Genomic DNA, 6,000 nt, shown 5'->3' with positions numbered 1-6,000 from the left:
TACTGTGTTCAGTAGTTCATATTTCATGGATACGAAAAGCTGTGTTCTTGCTTTGAGGGGAAACTTTCTCGGGTGGAACAGACATTGAATTTCATAGTTACCCTGTTCTGTTACTGAATGTTTTGAGTTATTGTTCAAAGAAAATGAAAGGTAGCTAATTCAATTGTTTTCTCGATCATTTGGAACGTATTTGCTATATGCAGTCCTAATTACCTTGGTTTGATTGTGTTTGCTTAATAGTACTTTGTATCTTAATATTCTATTTATAAAAGAACAAGTAAGTTTTTCACTTTCTGTAGCTGTTACATTTCTAAATGAGTAGAAATTCAGGCATTCTTTGAGGCCAGTGTCCGTACTACCATATTCATCTCCAACACACTGGCTTTTACATTGTTTGGGGGTGGGGAGTTAGTTCCAGCCTTGTGGGTTACTTCAATAACTGCATTTACTGCTGGTGCTACTGCTTGGGTGATGAGCAGTGGATTAAAACAGAAGTACCCTGTTCTGCTTGGTTGTGGTGCAAAACACCTGTTGTACAGTTATAAAATACTTGTTAAATTTATATATCTTCATGGTCAAGTAATGAGTCAGGAATACTGTTCTTTTGGGCGAGATAAGTACAGTCTTTTAAGTTGTAGATGCAAGATTCTTCCTTGAGCACAAAGTATTACCTCATAAAAACCCCTAGAGAATAATTTCCTCTATGTCATTTTTCATTTTAATAAAAAGAGGGGTAGGAGAAGAGACATTTCATTTGCTGCTAGTAAGAAAGAGTGTTTCTAAAATTATGATGGTTCTGACATGCCTCTGAGGCAGGCTTCTCAGCTGATAAGGTTTAAAGAATCCCTAATCCTGAGAATAGGCTTTCTATGATATGTCAAAAAGCTCCTAGGTGAAGAGAGATAAGAGGTACTGGCCCAGAATAGGGTAGGAAGAGCCTTCAGGCATATCTCAGTGTTATTTCAGCAGAAGAAGCATTGTCTTATTTTATTTGATTGTCTCAAGGTAGAGAGCATATTGTTGTCACTGGAAAAAAAAAAAAAAAAAAAAAGGGAAGTGGGTAAAATAGCTCTCAGTAAGTATCTCTAATAAAGTTGAGTAGTAAGAAAATTAATAGCAGCAACCCGATCTTGTTTCTGTCCCATTCTTCCCTCTCTCCACGCTTTTCCCTGAGTTTTTGGTTTCTTTTTTGCACAAAATACTAAGTCTCAACTCTATTTCAGGATCAAACTGCTGTAGCATATTTAAGGTTTCAGATCAGTGGTTTGAATGATACAACTTCTTCCTCCACTGCCCTCAGCTGTAATTATTTGTACTGTAATGTAGAAAGAAGTTTGAAAGGTTGATGGTGGCTTTTTTTTTTTTTTGTCAGGGAACACTCAAAGGAAGAAGGTGAGCTCAGTATGCAAAGAAAATACCCATTATAAAACATATTAAGATTTCTGATGATGAGAAAAAGAGTGTTTGTACCATGTCAAAAAAGGAAGTATTTTGGATATTTGAATTGTTGTTTTATATATGTTTTAAAACAGTTAGGGTCACCGTGTTTATAACTTAAGGTCTATTTGTGAGCAGGACTGATGATTTAGATTAGCAATGTTGGTAACTGTCCTTCTAGGGAGAATACAAATGGGTGTTTGGAGGAGGGAAAATACTGGTTATTTTGAATGTATTCTCTACTTATCAAAAATTTAAAATATTTTGATTGCTATATAAGACAAAAATTACATATGAATGCATTCAACCCTTGTGTGTTTTAGGTGAAGTAACATTTGCTTTGTGAGTGGATGTGACTAAAACTTTTTGAAAGTCTGTCAGATTGCAAGTGTGCTCCGGCATTTAATAATTTCCTTCAGACAATACGGATTTATACCCCTCCCAGAAGATAGAAACAGGAGGAAATACTCAGAGGGATAATGATTTCCTTTTCTATTTGTAGAGAATATCTGAAAATTCTCCTTTAGTTCCATTCCACTTTAAGGGAATATTTCTTTATCAACTGCTACTGTTTGAGACCTAGGATAAGAAGCATAGTGTCTAAAATAGATTGGAGAATTCTGAACCTTTTATGCAGCTTCAGTTAAGGGAAAAACTGCCACTTATATTCATTTAGGCCTGAACAAATTTCTGAGTCAAAGAATTAACAATTCAACATTGATCAGCTGTCTTGAAATTACTGTAATACTCCAACTGTGTTCAGTGGGAAGCATGATTTTATTTTTTTCAGTGGATTTTAATGAAATGTATTGTGACATGAAAAAAAATCGTACCATGTGACTTGAAATCCAGTAGTTCAACTATACTATACCACTTGGAGCGCTGTTATGACTGCTGTATGTCACTGCAGCATTTGAATTCAGGCCCTTTTCTACATAAAATTGAAATTGAACTTTCAGTCTGGTGATTCCCAAAGCGTGTTACACCTGTGATTCCAGTAGTCAGTCCCTGATGACACAGAGGTACTTCTGGGGAGCAAGGTGGGAGGAAAATACTGGGGGGCTGTGGACACAGCACTTCGGTAATGTTTGGTGCTAGTAGGAAGGGATGAGGAGCCAGACGGGTGAAAAATTAGATCTGGCAATCATCAGGACTGGAAATAAATATTTTTACAGGCAGAAGAATGCAGGTGCTGCTGAATTCATTGATTAGATGCCAGATGTCCTTGGGAGAAGGGGAATATAAGAGCTACTTAGTCCTTCATTTGACAGCAATTCCTACTAGTATAAACCTTCCTGCTGTCTGCATTGAAACTGGAAGGACTGATAAATGGAGGAGGATATCTGAAGAAGGGACAAGAGAGAGAAACAACAGCTGTATAGGAAACCTATAGTTAGTTCTCAACTGATGGCTGCAGTGAATGACCATCAAGAGTGAGAAATCTGGTCCTGTGAGTGTCATCAGCGTAAATATCTTTCATATTTAGTGGTATTGTAGCACATCAGTATCTATTGTTCATCAGTATCTTTCTCGGAGACAGAGATTTCTCTTTCAAACTGGGACCCAAGACAATACTTTGTTCAAGGTGTTAAGATTGAGAGTCTTAACATTTTAGCAATTATCAGGTATAATAGGAAATACTTTAATTAAAGGGAATTGAAAAAAGCTAAATGCTTTCTTTTCTCTTTTGCTTTTTGTAAAGAACAGGGAACTATTGTATTGTTGCAAAAAAGCAGAAGCAATTCAGTAAAATCCTTGTATGCAAGCAGTGAGTTTCATAATTTCTTTTTATCACAGAGGCAGAAAACAAGTCCTCCATGTAGAGAATAATGATCAGGAATTTATATGTTTTTAATGGAAACTTTTTTTTTCTCCTAGGAAATCTGTTACTTGATTATAAAGTCTTTAATTTCCTGACATTAACATACACTCTTAGTCCTGCTTAAATAGGCATTTTTTTTCCTTGTAGTATCAAGGAGACCTGTCCTGATTTGTAAAATCAACAAATAATTTTAATAGGAATAATTTAAATCATTTATAATTTATTTAAAACGTAAATATTAATGTTCATATAATCATTCTAGTCATGTTCATTATAGTAATTGAGAATAGCTTTATTTCTCAGGGTAACAAGCCTTGCTTGCTCCTGAGAGCTCTCTGCTTGAAAGCAGAGATCTTGCCTCTCAGCAGTTCTAGATCAACAGTCCTGCTGAAAGTAAAACCCTAAATTTTGTATGTAGAGAAATCATAAACATTTTTTAAAATGTTTAAAGCTATAGTAGTGCACTGGTAGTGATTCATATAAACATACTAATTTTACCTCATTAACTTTTAGAAGGGTGGTATGTTTTGACACCTCCTTTATGCTAAGTGAGTTAAGTCCAGTGGAGAGTGCCAAGGTACAAAATTCTGGTTTGTACCTGCCAGAAATGCTTTATAAACAATAGAAAGAAAATGACCCTACTCTCCCGAAACTTAGCTGAATTTTAAATTTAGCACTGTGCTTGTACAGTCATTTCAATGTTTTTAGATTTTTAGATTTCAAACACAGCTTTTCTTTATTATAGATCAAACTCGTGACTGGTGAGCAGATGGATAGTTTAAATAATGACTTCTTTAATCAAAACCTAGAAAGGCTAACTAGAAGAGTTGAACAAGTACAATGCAAAAAACCCCATGGAGAAATAGCTAAATCGTTCCTAGTAAGTTTCTTTGCATAACTGTGTGAATATTTTGCATATATAATAGTCAATCACATATGACAATTGTGCTACGGTGGAGAAAGACCCCAAAAGTATGCAATCTTTTCATCTTGTGGGACATAAAAGATTAAATTAATAATAGTTCTATTTTTAGCCTTTGTTCATTTCAGTTGTTTCACTGTTGACTTTGCATATGATAATATATAACTTCCTTAGTTCAGGTGCACTCTGAGTGTTTCTTAACCCATACTGTTTTCTGTTGCAGAATAAAGTATCAAAGCTTGAGAGGCATATTAATGATGTGATAGTATTTCAGGATGAAGTGTTCTCAGAGAAGGCTGTTCATCAGGTATGATGCAAAGGCATAGGCCAATGTAGGCATTAATGCCTGGTTGTAAACTAATGGGTGACTGGATGTTTACACTGAAACGTGGTGACTTTGACAGCTGTGTTGCTGTTGCTTGCATTAAGAACAGAAAAAAAATCTATGTAGAGCTCTTAAATTGACTGATCTTTTGAGAATTCAGAAGGGTGCTGGGCCATCTTGTCTAGACCGTGTCTTTGCCAAGAAAGGTTGGACCAGACGATCCTTGAGATCCCTTCCAACCTAGGATTCTGTGATTCTATGATAAATCCAGTGACATGAAAAGTCTGATTTGAACAAATGTGTTACTAAATCCATTTGATAATTACAATATTACTTGAAATTAATTATAATTTTTTTAACTGCCCCATCACTATTGTCCCATTCAGTTGGTTTCACAATTTTGGTAGCAGGTGTACAGCTTTGGTAGAAACTTGAAAGCTCTTGTCAGTGGAAGAAATTTGTTGCTAATTGTGTGTGGGATCAATTAGTATCCTTCTAGTGTTTGTATGATTGAAAGATGAAAAACAGTGGTTACATGAATTTAAGATAGACTCATTCTGTTCAATTTTCACTTAATAATAATCTAGCTGGACTACACTGAAGCAATCTTCCAGTTTCAATACATTTTCACTTGGTGGATTGTTTTGTAAAGAAAAAGAGTCTTAGACTGAAATTAATGCGTCTCACAATAGGGAGAAACCCACAGCATGTAGAGAAAAATAATTCATATATGAAGTAAGGATTTTAACAAAGCTGTCTTTTGAAATGTAGAAAAATAATATTTAAATCTTACATCTTGTTTGCAGGCAGAACAGAAAAAGATCAGAAATACTGTTTGAACAAACAATTCAAAGCCAGTGTGCCTCAACTGAGGGTTCCTAAAGCTGAGAGAAGAAAGATCAAACGAGGTGTTTTTATTGAACTTTTGTACGATATTAATTTTTAAATTGTGGATTTGCATATTGCAGGGTGGTTTAGAACTTGATGAAAGTTAGACTTTTTAAAGACCTTTTTAAATGGGAAAGGAACAGTGTTTAGGGCACTGAAGGAGTAGGCTTCTTTTTGGCCACGAGGAGGCTCTATTGTAACAATACTGGAACAGTAAACCATTTTTCTATAGAAGTAAGCAAGTAAGTAATGCCAAGAGATAGCATCATAGAAATAAACAGACTAAGCCTCATAACCCAAAAACCTCTTCTAGTCGGTCTTCTCATTTATCTTGTTTTATCCTCTACTTTTTTTCCTTCCTTTCCCTCTCTCCCCCTCCAAATTTATCATGACTAAAAATGTGTGAAGGCATCATTTGCCAACAGGATTTAAGGTTTTACCCTATGAGCTTTTAGGTTCCAGAACAGTTTTAATTCTTCAATACAGATACTTTAAGCATAAGTGAGATGTTTCTGCTGAAAATACTTTACTAAAAAGTAAATAAAAATATCTGAATATTAAAAAATTTCTCTCAAGAAAATATGGCAACTTTTTAACTTCTTGATA

Source organism: Athene noctua, chromosome 15 (genome assembly GCF_965140245.1).
Source record: "Athene noctua chromosome 15, bAthNoc1.hap1.1, whole genome shotgun sequence".
Lineage (NCBI taxonomy): Eukaryota > Metazoa > Chordata > Aves > Strigiformes > Strigidae > Athene > Athene noctua.
The sequence above is the reverse complement of the archived record's forward strand: the minus strand, read 5'-3'. Positions refer to the sequence as shown.